This window comes from Triticum urartu, chromosome 2 (assembly GCF_003073215.2).
Source record: "Triticum urartu cultivar G1812 chromosome 2, Tu2.1, whole genome shotgun sequence".
NCBI lineage: Eukaryota > Viridiplantae > Streptophyta > Magnoliopsida > Poales > Poaceae > Triticum > Triticum urartu.
In genome coordinates, this window is record NC_053023.1 from 347,945,167 (window position 1) to 347,959,934 (window position 14,768).

The window sequence follows — 14,768 nt, forward strand, 5'->3', positions numbered from 1 at the left end:
CACTCTCCCGTCTCGTTGCTATGCATCACCATGATCTTGCATGTGCGTAGGAATTTTTTTGAAATTACTACGTTCCCCAACACTATAATATGCGAGGGATGGATAAGACAATTCCCGAGCTCTTCGCAATGCTAAAGGCTGCGGAGGTAGAAATCAAGAAGGAGCATCATGTTTTGATGCACTAGTAGAAAACAGGGCTTTGGTCACGGGGCAGTTTTCACATTAGTCCCGGTTCAGTCAAGAACCGAGACTAACGTGAGCATTTATCCTGGTTCGTGCAGCTAAGGCATTAGTCCCGGTTCACCTGGGCCCTTTAGTCCCGGTTCGTGCCATGAACCGGGACTAAAGGGTGCGATGCGCATTAGTCCCGGTTAGTGGCACCAACCGGGACTAAAGGTTAGACCTTTAGTACCGGTTGGTGCCACCAACCCCGGTACTAATGGGTTTTGAGGCATTAGTACCAGTTCATGGCATGAACCGGTACTAAAGGTCCCATTTTCAAACTCCCCCCCCCCCCGTGGACCGCCTTTTCAGTTTTAGAAAAAACAAAAGAAAATGATGGAAATGTCAAAAAAAAAAATAAGTTTCCCATGTGATATGTGGTCTACTTGTTGGGAAAACTTATAAATATGAATTTCGACTTTATTTGCAAAATCTCTCTGGAATTTGTAAAATGGGCATAACTTTTGCATACGAACTTGGATTAAAAAGTTTTTTATATGAAAAATCATCTACTCGAAAAGTTACATCCGAATTTAAAGTGTTACTAAATAATTATTTCAGTTATTTTGAATTTTGGTCAAATCTGGTCAAACTATGGTCAAACAATGGTCAAACTAATTATTCAAGAAATATTAGTGTTACTAAATAATTACTGTATTTTAAAACAATAGTTTCAAACTCAAACAGTGAAATGTGTCACTTCATGGTCAAGCAAAATTCATGAAGGTTAATAGGATTGACATCTTACTATTGTCAAGAAAACAACAAGTGCAGACTTGGAAACGAGAGAGAATAGAACCCGGAAGTTAAGCGTGCTCAGGCTGGGGGAGTGGGAGGATGGGTGACCGTTCGGGAAGTTAGATGATTTGGAATGATGAGGGGTGATTAGAGGATAAATTGAGCAGTGATGAGGGGTGGTGATTACACACTAGAGGTTAAAATAATTCAAAAATTTGAAAATCAAAAAAAAATTCAAAAAAAATTTTCAAAAAAAATCATAAAATTTCCTTTAGTCCCGGTTGGTGTTACCAACCGGGACTAAATGTGGAGCTCCACGTGGCCGTGCCCTTTAGTCCTGGTTCGTGTAAGAACCGGGACTAAAGGGGAGAGGCATTAGTACCGACCCTTTAGTCCCGGTTCGAAAACCGGGACTGAAGGGGACTTACCAACCGGGACAAAAGCCCCCTTCTTCTACTAGTGATGGTCAGCAAGACCACCAGTTTCAAGAAAAAGGGTAAAGGGAAGAAGAAGGTGAACTTCAAGAAGAACGGAAAACAAGTTGCTGCTCAAGAGAAGAAACCCAAGTCTGGACCTAAGCTTGATACTGAGTGCTTCTACTGCAAGCAAACTAGTCACTAGAAGCGGAACTGCCCCAAGTATTTGGCGGATAAGAAGGATGGCAAGGTGAACAAAGGTATATGTGATATACATGTTATTCATGTGTACCTTACTAGAGCTCGCAGTAGAGCACCTGGGTATTTGATACTGGTTATGTTGCTAATATTTGCAACTTGAAACAGGGACTATGGATTAAGCGAATACTGGCTAAGGATGAGGTGACGATGCGCGTGGGAAATGGTTCCAAAGTTGATGTGATCGCCGTCGGCACGCTACCTATACATCTACCTTCGGGATTAGTTTTAGACCTAAATAATTGTTATTTGGTGCCAACGTTGAGCATGAACATTATATCTGGATCTTGTTTAATGCGAGACGGTTATTCATTTAAATCTGAGAATAATGGTTGTTCTATTTATATGAGTAATATCTTTTATGGTCATGCAGCCTTGAAGAGTGGTCTATTTTTGTTGAGTCTCAATAGTAGTGATACACATATTCATAATGTTGAAGCCAAAAGATGCAGAGTTGACAATGATAGTGCAACTTATTTGTGGCACTGCCGTTTGGGTCATATTGGTGTAAAGCGCATGAAGAAACTCCATACTGATGGACTTTTGGAATCACTTGATTATGAATCACTTGGTACTTGTGAACCATGCCTTATGGGCAAGATGACTAAAACGCCGTTCTCCGGAACAATGGAGCGAGCAACATATTTGTTGGAGATCATACATACTGATGTATGTGGTCCGATGAATATTGAGGCTCCCGGCGGGTATCGTTATTTTCTCACCTTCACAGATGATTTGAGCAGATATGGGTATATCTACTTAATGAAACATAAGTCTCAAACATTCGAAAAGTTCAAAGAATTTCAGAGTGAAGTGGAAAATCATCGTAATAAGAAAATAAAGTTTCTATGAGCGGATCGTGGAGGAGAATATTTGAGTTACGATTTTGGTCTACATTTGAAAAATGCGGAATAGTTTCGCAACTTACGCCACCCGGAACACCACAGCGTAATGGTGTGTCTGAATATCGTAATCGTACTTTACTAGATATGGTGCGATCTATGATGTCCCTTACTGATTTACCGCTATCGTTTTGGGGTTATGCTTTAGAGACAACTGCATTCACGTTAAATAGGGCACCATCGAAATCCGTTGAGACGACACCTTATGAACTGTGGTTTGGCAAGAAACCAAAGTTGTCATTTCTTAAAGTTTGGGGTTTCGATGCTTATGTGAAAAAGATTCAACCTGAGAAACTCGAACCCAAATCAGAGATATGTGTCTTCATAGGATACCCAAAGGAAACTGTTGGGTACACCTTCTATCACAGATCCGAAGGCAAGACATTCGTTGCTCAGAATGGATCCATTCTAGAGAAGGAGTTTCTCTCGAAAGAAGTGTGTGGGAGGAAAGTAGAACTTGATGAGGTAACTATATCTGCTCCCTAATTGGAAAGTAGTTCATCACAGAATTCTGTTTCTGTGACTCCTGATAATCCCCAAGTGCAGGGAATCATCGTACCAATTTCCAAAGGTGGAAGTGATAAGTATGGAGTGTTGAACCCACAAGGAGCTAAAGGTAAGACCAATATTCTCTCAAGCCCTATCTGCCACTGATACGACTCTACATACACCGAAAGTTTGCTTCCAACTAGCAACGAGAAATAAAAGTAGGTTGTGGGTATGAAGTGGATAACTTTGTATGGTATCGGAGAGCTAAAATATCAAAGTAGGTATTGTTATCATAAAGTTAGAATATATTACTAAATATTATAAATAGCGAGTGTGGAATAATGATGGGTCGGTATGCGGAATTATCCTAGGCAATCGTTAACAAGACCGGTAGTCGTCATTGCAATTTCATATGAGGGAGAGGCATAAGCTAACATACTTTCTCTACTTGGATCATATGCACTTATGATTGGAACTCTAGCAAGCATCCGCAACTACTAAAGATCATTAAGGTAAAACCCAACCATAGCATTAAAGCATCAAGTCCTCTTTATTCCCATACGCAACAACCCCCTTACTCGGGTTTGTGTTTCAGTCACTCACCAACCCACTATAAGCGAATCGTGAACGTATTGCAACACCCTAGAGCGGGAATCCCTCACGCTTGCGTGACACGGAGGGCACAATAGGACAGCACCAAAATAAAACATACAACTCGTACCAATCTAGATCATCAATCAACCCAAAGACAAAGGATATCTACTCAAAACATCATAAGATGGCAACACATCATTGGATCATAATATGTGGCATAAAGCACCATGTTCAAGTAGGGATTACAGCGGGGTGCGGGAGAGTGGAGCGCGTAAAAGAGATGAGGATGGTGATGATGGTGGTGATATTGATGAAGACGATCACCGCGGCGATGATTCCCCTCCCGATGGCACTTCGACGCCACCAAGAGAGAGGAGGAGAGGTTCTTCCCCTTGTTCTTCCTCCTCCATGGCCTCCCCCTAGATGGGGAGAGGTTCTCCCTCTGGTCCTTGGCCTTCATGGCGATGATGGCACCTCCGGGATCCTCCTCCATGGCCACCCGTGATGATGGCCCCCTCCGGCAGGGTGCCAGAGAGGGACTAGATTGATTTCTCCTGGCTACAGAGGCTTGCGGCGGCGGAACTTTCGATCTAGGTTAATTTTCCGAGGTTTCTGTACTTATAGGAATTTTTTACGTCGGTCTCACGTCAAGGAGGTGCCAGAGGCGTCCACGAGGCAGGCCCATGCGCCTGGGGGGTGGGCGCGCCCCCACCCACATGGGCGCCCTGGGACTCTCCTAGCCCAACTCTTTTACTCCGGGGTCTTCTTTTGGTCCATAAAAAATCGTCAAAAATTGGCACGTCAATTGGACTCCATTTGATATTCTTTTTCTGTAAAACTCAAGAACAAGGAAAAAACAGGAACTGGCATTGGGCTCTAGGTTAATAGGTTAGTCCCAAAAATCATATAAAATAGCATATAAATGCATATAAAACATCTAAGATGGATAATATAATAGCATGAATACATCATAAATTATAGATACGTTGAAGACGTATCAGCATCCCCAAGCTTAATTCCTGCTCGTCCTCAAGTAGGTAAATGATAAAAGAAATAATTTATGAAGTATGAATGCTAGCAAGTGCACAAGTTTGATCAATGTTAGTTACAACCACTTTTTCTAGCATCATTATATGGATCTTCATAAAACTTTTCATGATCAAGTAACAAGCTATTCACATGTTAAAGTATAGATCATAAACTTTCTTGAAAACTAACAAACAGTGCCCTTAGTCATCCAACAATTGCAATTCATCTTATTTTCAGGAAGGGTCTATGTTAGAGCTTTGATTCAGCAAACTCCACATACTCAACTATCATTTAATCTTTCATAGTTGCGAACACTCATGTGATATTTATGGTTCAAAGTTTTAATCGGACACAGAGAAAGATAGGGGCTTATAGTTTCGCCTCCCAACCTTTTACCTCAGGGGTAGTGTCAACAATAATAACTCATGAAAACCTACATCCAGGTAGATATATATATCCGGATCGCTCCAACACAAAGTGCTTGCCAAAGGAAAAAGTGTAAAAAGGAAAGGTGATGTTCACCATGACTCTTGCATAAGGTAGAAGATAAAAGTAAAATATAGGCCCTTCGCAGAGGGAAGCAGAGCTTGTCATGCGCTTTTAAGGTTGGATGCACAAAATACTAATGCGAAAGAACATCACTTTATATTGCCTCTTGTGATAGAGACCTTTATTATGCAGTCCGTCGCTTTTATTTCTTCCCTATCACAAGTTCGTATAAAGCTTATTTTCTTCGCACTAATAGATCATACATATTTAGAGAGCAATTTTTATTGCATGCACCGATGACAACTTACTAGGTAGTATCTCTACTTGGTGCAAAGAATTTGGCTAGCATGAGGGGGAAAGGCAAGCTCAGCATGTTGGATGATCCAAGACAATATACTTTATTTCGGATATAAGAAAGCATAACCCATTATGTTGTCTTCCTTGTCCAACATCAACCTTTTAGCATGTCATATTTTAGTGAGTGCTCACAATTACTCCCTCCGTTCCTTGATATAAGGTGTATAGATTTTTGAGAAAAAAACCCAAAATATAAGGTGTATTGCGTTGCATCACTCGTTTGGATAATTTTTTTAGGGATTTGATTACATTTACCTATATTAGGCAATATCCTCTATTTTATCATGCCAATTAGTCAGTTGTAATATCGCCCAAAACTTGTGAAATTTTCCCTCCATGTGCGTTCTTTAATTTCCGTGCCAGAAACTATACACCCTATATTTAGGAATGGAGTGAGTACAAAAGATGTCCAAGATAGTATATTCATATGTGAAACCTCTCTTCCTTCAATATTCTTTCATGAATTGTTTAAGTGACCAATTCTACGTTTGCTAACTTTCAGTGAGTTTACTACCTATGCTTATTATGTGTGAAGTCATTACTCCCCATGTTGTAAGCATATGAAACATATATAAATTCAGGTTTATGACATTCAATTCATTCAACCATTTACTCATAGGATATACATGAAGCACGTGAGTTATTAACAAACTGCTCCAAAAAGATACGAGTGAAGAACACTGAGTAGTCAAATAAATAGCTAGCCTTAGGAGGATTCTTTTCATTCAATAATTCAGAGCCAATGATTTTATTCAAACAACAAGTAAAATTGAAAATACGCTCCAAGCAAAAGACAAATCAGGGGACGAATAAAAATATAGCTCCGAGTAAGGTATACAAAGCTTAGTGTATTTCCACTCCTTATTCTCCTCATATCGATATTTCACCCAAAGCTTGAAAACTTCAATCACACAAAACTTAACAAAACTTCGTGAGATAGGTTAGTATGATAAAGAGTAAACCATTCACTTTGGTACTGTCAAGGACAAGTTTCATAATTGTTCTCACACAACGCCTACTGTACCATATCATTTCTACAATTTATATTGAGAAATATAAGTCATGGAAACCAGAAAACAAGCAAACTATGCAATGAAAACAGAATCTATCAGAAACAGAACAGTCTGTAATGATCTGAACATAAACCATACTTCTGCTACTCCAAAAATTATGAAATCAATTGGTAGACGTGAGGAATTTGTCTATTAATCTTCTGCAAAAAGAATCAACTCAAAATCACTCTTCTTTAAAAAATGACAGCTAATCTCATGAGCGCAAAGTTTCTGTTTTTTACAGCAAGATCACAATAACTTTCTCCCGAGTCTCCCCAAAGGTCTTACTTGGCACTTTATTGAAACAAAAGCTATAAAACATGATTAATACAGTAGCTTAATCATGTAAACACACGAAAACAGTAAGGGTAAATATTGGGTTGTCTCCCAACAAGCGCTTTTTTTTAATGCCTTTTAGCTAGGCATGATTATTTCAATGATGTCGCATAATAGAGAAGCATTGAAACACAAAGAGAGCATCTTGAAGAATATGAATAGCACATTTAAATCTAACCCACTTGCTATGCCTAGGGATTTTGTGAGCACACAACTTATGGGAACAAGAATCAACTAGCATAGGTAGGCAAAACAAGTATAACTTCAAAACTTTAAGCACAGAGAGAGGAAACTTGATATTATTGCATCTCCTACAAGCATTTATTCCTCCCTCATAATATTTTCCAGTAGCATCATGAGTGAATTAAACAATATAACCATCACATAAAGCATTCTTTTCATGATCTACAAGCATAGAAATTTTTCTACTCTCCATATAAGCAAAATTCTTCTTATTCGGAATAGCGGGATCACTAGTTCCCAAAGTTGACACTCTTCCAAACCCGCTTTAGATGATAGTATTATTCATACTCCAAAAGATATAAGTGAATTTCATGGAGCATTCTACAATTAATATAGACTAACCAATATCCAAGCTCAAAATGTATAAGTGAAGCACACGAAGCATTCTATAAAACCATACTCAAAAGATTTAAATGAAGCACAAAGAGCAATTCTATAAGATCATACTTAAAAGATATAAGTGAAGCACATGAAGTATTCTATAAATTTATGAAGGGAAATCTCATACTAGCAGGGTTCTTAAAGAAAAAGAAAAACACAAAGGACACAAATCATGTGAACAAAACAAAAACCAAGGTATACCGATAATTGTTGAAGAAGAAAGATGGGATGCCAACTGGGGCGTCCCCAAGCTTAGATGCTTGAGTATCCTTGGAATATTTACTTGGGGTGCTGAGGGGGTCCTGGATTAGGGGGTCTCCGGACTGCCGGACTATATCCTTTGGCCGGACTGTTGGACTGTAAAGATACAAGATTGAAGACTTCGTCCCGTGTCTGGATGGGACTCTCCTTGGCATGGAAGGCAATCTTGGCAATAGGGATATGTAGATCTCTTCCCTTGTAACCGACTCTGTGTAACCCTAGCCCCCTCCGGTGTCTATATAAACCGGAGGGTTTAGTCCGTAGGACAACAACAATCATACCATAGGCTAGCTTCTAGGGTTTAGCCTCTACGATCTCGTGGTAGATCAACTCTTGTAATACTCATATCATCAAGATCAATCAAGCAGGAAGTAGGGTTTTACCTCCATCGAGAGGGACCGAACTTGGGTAAACATTGTGTCCCCCGCCTCTTGTTACCATCCGCCTTAGACGCACAGTTCGGAACCCCCTTCCCGAGATCCACCGGCTTTGACACCGACATTGGTGCTTTCATTGAGAGTTCCACCGTGTTGTCACCGTAAGGCTTGATGGCTCCTTCGATCATCGATAACGATGTAGTCCAGGGTGAGGTTTTCCTCCCCAGACAGATCTTCGTATTTGGCGGCTTCGCACTGGGGGCCAACTCGCTTGGCCGTCTGGAGCAGATCGAGAGCTACGACCCTGGCCACCAGGTCAGGTTCGGAAACTTGAACTACACTGCCGACATCCGCGGAGACTTGATCTTTGACGGATTCGAGCCCATGCCAGGTGCACCGCACGATCACGACGAGCATGATTTAGCTCTGTCGTCGGACAGTGTTCGGGAAATCACACCTGCAGCTACTCCGGCCCTCGAACCGGAGCAAATTGCGCCATCCGAGGACGGGTGGATAGACCCCGCCATGGTGATAGAGCCGGATACTGACTTCACCCCTCACGAGAGCCGTGTTGCCGAACCACTAGATTCATCCCCGGCCATGGACTCCGAGCCGCCTGCGTCCGTGCCTATCAAATCTGATTGGGCGCCGATCATGGAGTTTACCTCCATGGATATCTTTCAACACTCGCCTTTCGGTGATGTGCTTAATTCATTAAGGTCTCTCTCCTTGTCAGGGGAACCTTGTCCGAACTATGTCCGGCTAGAATGGGATGCAGACGATGAAGAAATTCACTCCCCACCCACCACCCACTTAGTAGCCACTGTCGACGATTTAACCGACATGCTCGACTTCGACTCCGAAGACATCGACGGTATGGAGGACGATGTATGAGACGAATTGGAACCACCGCCTATAGGGCACTAGACCGCTACCTCATCATATGATATATACATGGTGGATACCCCCAAAGAAGGCAATGGCGATGAGACAGCGAAGGATGACCCCTCCAAGAAGCAACCTAAGCGCCGACGTCAGCGGCGCCGCTCTAAGTCCCGCCATAGCAAAAGTAGCGATACCGGCACAAGAGACAATGACACTCCGGATAGTGCCGAAGATGAAGACAATCCCCTCCAGCAAAATTTAAAGCGGGAGGACGAACTAGCTAACCCTCCAGAACGCACAGCAGATGATGAGGCGCAGGACAACAATTACATGCCTCCCTCTGAAGACGAGGTGAGCCTCGGCGACGAAGAATTTATCGTTCCTGAGGATCCCATCGATCAGGAGCGCTTCAAGCGCCGGCTTATAGCCACAGCAAATAGTCTGATGAAAAAGCAACAACAGCTTCGAGCTGATCAAGATTTGCTAGCAGACAGATGGACCGAATTCCTTGCGGCTGAGGAATACGAACTCGAATGCCCAACAAAAAGTTATCCAAAGCGCAGGTAGCTACCTCAACTAGAGGAGGAAGCATTGAAACCTACATCACCAACGTATGATGCGGCTGATCAGCCACCTCGTGGCCGAGACAGAGAGGCATTCCAGCCAGAAGTCCAGCCCGCACCCCGCGCCAATCAAACAAAAATACCAAGGCCCGGGGTAATACGCGGGACCTGCGAGGTGTATTGGAAAACAAAGCAAAACATGCAAGATCAATCTATGGATCACGGGGCGCGCACCAACACATGACGATGATCGTCACGCCGGATACACTACTAGTAAATCCGGCCGAGCCAAACACGGCAGACAAGATTCGTATGAACTGCGTCATGACATAGCCCGGCACAGAGGCGCCGCACACCCCCTATGCTTCAGTGATGAAGTAATGGACCATGAATTCCCAGAAGGGTTTAAACCCGTAAACATTGAATCATACGACGGTACTACAGACCCCGCGGTATGGATCTAAGATTTCTTCCTCCACATTCACATGGCCCGCGGGGATGACCTACATGCCATCAAGTATCTCCCGTTAAAACTCAAAGGGCCGGCTCGGCATTGGCTCAATAGCTTGGCGGCAAAATCCATCGGAAGCTGGGAGAACCTGGCAGAGGCATTCTTGGACAATTTCCAGGGCACTTATGTGCGGCCGCCGGACGCTGACGATTTAAGTCATATAACTCAGCAGCCAGGGGAATCGGTCAGGAAATTCTTGACCCGGTTCCTAACCAAGAAGAACCAAATAGTCGATTGTCCGGATGCAGAGGCCTTAGCGGTATTTAAGCATATTATCCGTGACGAATGGCTCGCCCGGCACCTCGGCCAAGAGAAGCCAAAATCCATGGCGGCCCTCACGACACTTATGACCCGCTTTTGTGCGGGTGAAGATAGTTGGTTGGCTCGTAGTACCAATACAGCAAGCAAACCTGGCATATCAGAAGCCAGGGATAGCAACGGCAAACCACGAAGCAACAAACACAAGCGCCACAAATATGGTGAAAACGCCGAAAATATGGCAGTTAATGTCGGGTTCAGGGGCTCAAAGTCCAGTCAGCGGAAAGGGCCACACAAAAATAAAAATCCAGGTCCATCCAGTTTGGACTGCATACTCGATCGTCAATGCCAAATTCATGGAACCCCAGAAATGCCAGCCACCCATACAAACAGAGAATGCTGGGTCTTCAAACAAGCCGGCAGGGCAGGCGCTAAAGACGAAAGGGGGTCTCAAAGCGACGATAGCGACGAAGAGCCCAGACCACCGAACACAGGAGGGCAAAAGAAATTTCCCCCGCATATTCAATCGGTGAATGTGGTAAATACCACCCAAATTACCAACTCGGACCAGATATGCATCCTTAGGGATAGCGACTCAATGGAACTAGTCACCCCATAATATAAACTGGGGCCGGTTACCTTCAACCGCACGGATCGCCCGGTTAGCGCCCATCAGGGCAATCCAGCCGCATTAGTCCTCGACCCAATAATAGACGGGTTCCACCTCACTCGAGTCCTCATGGACGGTGGCAGCAGTCTAAATCTACTTTACCATGAGACAGTGCACAAGATAGGCATCGATCATTCGGCGATCAAACCCACTAAAGCCACCTTCAGAGGAACTATACCAGTGATTATCAAGCACTGCTCGGACGAACCGCATTCGCTCGATTCAACGCGGTGCCACATTATGCCTACCGTAAGCTCAAGAAGCCCAGTCCACGCGGCGTCATCACGGTTAATGGCAAGGCCGAACCTTCTCTCGGCACCAACATATACACCACTGCCTTAGCAGGAAAAACAACGAGCAACAGCTTGCAGCCGAACCTTGAGTGGATGCCCAGGCCTTCGGACACCGCCAAGGGACTCCGAACTACTTTGCGGAAGGATAGCCCGGCCCGTCTAGGGCTCAACTAAAACACTCCGGCGAAGGCCAGGACAGGCCGAACTCAGCGGCTCAACCGCCCTCCGGCACAAAAATATTTCTTACATTTCCTTCGCAGGTTCACCTTTGTGCCGACCAGGACGGGCTACACGAAGGCAGCTTGAACGCGTAAGGGAATCCTTAGACATCCCCGGAAGTGACCGTCTGGCTATACTACGGATCCACACTCAGCCTCTTCCCCCTGGTCTCAGTAGTGGCATCCGTACACAGTGATATGCCTTAAAATATGCTAGAGGCTTCGTTTTACCCATAATACGGCAGTAAAGTCCGAACACCTTCATGGAAGTTCGGCACCCCGAACTTATAGCATTATATGCATCAGCTCCGAATCATGTCTTGGGTCAATAGTTGGGTTTGCCCGGCCCATGTTTTGGTACCTTACGTTCCGCTATATCGGCTAAGGTAGCACTGGGAGAACTACTGCGATTGTGTCCCGGTTCTTCCGGATGAGCACCTCAGTAGAGAAAGCCGAAAACTAACTGTCATGACACGGCGAGAGCTGGTCAGCTGTTCGAGAGGTCATAAAATCTTTAAGGATTTCGCCCGCATAATGCCATAACCAATGCAGCGTGCGATGGATCGGTTTTTTCTCCGATGAGGTGCTTATAGAGCCCCCAGTACGGTATTCCGAACACCAGGGGTTGCGCCGACCATACTAAAGCTCCTATGGCTAAGTGAGAGCGATAAAGCCCTACAGTCCGAATGGCTGGTTCATTGTGCTGAGCACCTCCTTTGAAGGACCCAAAACTGGGATAAAGAGTGCTCAGGTTCGTCCCGAACACCCCCGTACTTCATATGTGGGGGCAGAGGCCGATGACTGGCCAACTCTCAGATTTAATATATAAAACAGCCGCACAGGAGGGTAAACTTTCATATAATAGGCAATAAATAATATAATTGACCTTGTTTAAGCATTACAAAGGACAACATGATTTGCATTCATGGAAATATAAAGTCCTTGGTGCATAGCTCTGCGGCAAGGTAGGATCCTTTCAGGACACTCTCATAATATAACTCGGGCTTGTGGTGATCCTTCCCCTCCGGCGGTCCTTCGGTCATCAGCTTTTCAGCATCCATCTTCCCCCAGTGCACCTTTGCGCGGGCGAAGGCCATTCATGCACCCTCTATATAGAACGACCGCTTGATGACGTCAAGTCGAGGACAGGCACTCACAAGCCGCTTCACGAGCCCGAAGTAGCTAGTTGGAATCGGCTTAGCAGGCCATATCCGAATAACCAAATCCTTCATGGCTAGTTTCGCTGCCTTCTGTAGTTCGATCAGCTCTTTCAGTTGATCGGGAAAAGGCACCGGATAATTCGGTGCCAAATACTGCGACCAGAAGAGCTTATCCGCAGTATTCCTTTCTTTGGCTCGGTAGAATTGCGCGGCATCTGATATGCTGCGAGGCAGCTCGGCAAATACCCCTGAGAAATCCGGATTCAAAATAAGACACATAAGTCTCCACCCCCAAATACTTACTCTACAAGGGAAAAGCCTTACCAGCCGCGATCTCTCTCGCCTCTTGGATCTCCTGCAGGGCGCTTCGGGTCTTCCCCCGGGCATCGCTCGTGGCCTGATGAGCTTTGGTAAGTTCGGATTTTTTTCTCCATTAAACTCTGCTCCAAGGTCTCGCATTTCCTTACGACCTCTTTTAGCTCCCGCTCAGCTTCAATAACCCTGGCCTCGTGCTTCTCACGAAGAGCCTGCTCAGTGGCTGCCTTTTTCTTGGCCTCGGCCATAGCCTTCTTGAGGGCTTCGACTTCGGTCGCAATTCCTACCGCAATGACATACAGCTCAGTTCATACTGAAAATTCATTCGCAATAAACGCGAACAAGAATTGTGCATACCCTATTTATCCCTCAACTGCATTTTCAACTGGCCAAGTTCTTCTTTGGCCTGCTCATAAGAGAAGGGAAATATCTGTCATTCAATGAGTCTTCCTACGAACATATATATTTGATCCTCTGTCCGGTTTCTTCTTTCACCGGACAGTGTATCAGGGGCTATTGTCCATACTATTACACTCTTCGAATAACATACCTCATAACCTTTTATAAGGCTGATACAGGCTCCACTCAGTCCACTCTCGGTAGACTGAATCTTCTCAATCATCGAAAAATATGGCTTAGGTTAAAATACTAAGCCGCGATGATTCTGGACGCCTAAAATATCCTTCTCTTGGACGGTAGAGTTCACCAGGGGCTGGGCCCTGGGATCCCATGCCGGGCCGCTGTCGGCGGCGGCAGTGGACTCCTCCGAAAGAGGAGCCTTTCCCCTTTTGGGCAGCTCAGCCTCCAAGTGTACGGAGGCCGTCCTCTTCTTTCTTCCCCCCACAGGGGGTTCATCCTCCTCCTCGTCATCCTCTTCAGAGGCGAGATGGGCATTGGAGCCTTCAGATACTGCGTCCGAAGCGCCGCGGCGACGAAGGCCGCCCCGGGTCTTTTTTGCCTCCTTCTCGGCCATCTTCTTCGGCACCTTGTAAGGCATCGGGACCAACATCTTCGTCAGAAGTGGGATGGCCAGTTCTTTGAGCAACGGGGCCGGACAATGGATCCGCTCCACCTTCTTCATCCAGCCCTAGGAGAATCGTATAAAACACGTTAAGCGTTTCTTTTGGGTTACGCGGATAGACAAGTTCAATAACTCAACGAACTTGCCGGGCGGGACAGTTGGTACGCACGGTCTTCGGTGCAGTCCGGCCACGATTTGCTGGACTTGAAAAGCACCTTCCAGATGTCGTTGTGCGAGGAGCCAAAAAGCTCCCGCAAGGTTTGGTGCCTGGCCGGATCAAACTCCCATAAATTGCAAGTCCGGTGCTGACAAGGCAAGATCCGGCGAATTAACATCACCTGGACCACATTGACAAGCTCAATGTTCTTGTCTCCCATATCTTTAACGCGCGTATGGAGCGTCGATAGTTCATCGGATGAGGACCAGTCCAGGCCTTTCTTGACCCAGGATGTAAGCCGCAGGGGGGCGCCGGATCGGAACTCGGGAGAGGCGCCCCACTCTGTGCCGCGCGGCTTAGTGATATAAAACCACTGTTGTTGCCACTCCTTGACAGAATCATTAAAGGTTCCCGTTAGCCATATGACGTTGGGCATCTTGCTCACCATGGCGCCCCCCGCACTCGGCATGCTCGCCGCCCACCACCTTGGGCTTCACGTTAAAAATCTTCAGCCATAAACCAAAGTGCGGCGAAATGCGGGGAAAATCCTCACACACGACAATGAATGTCAAG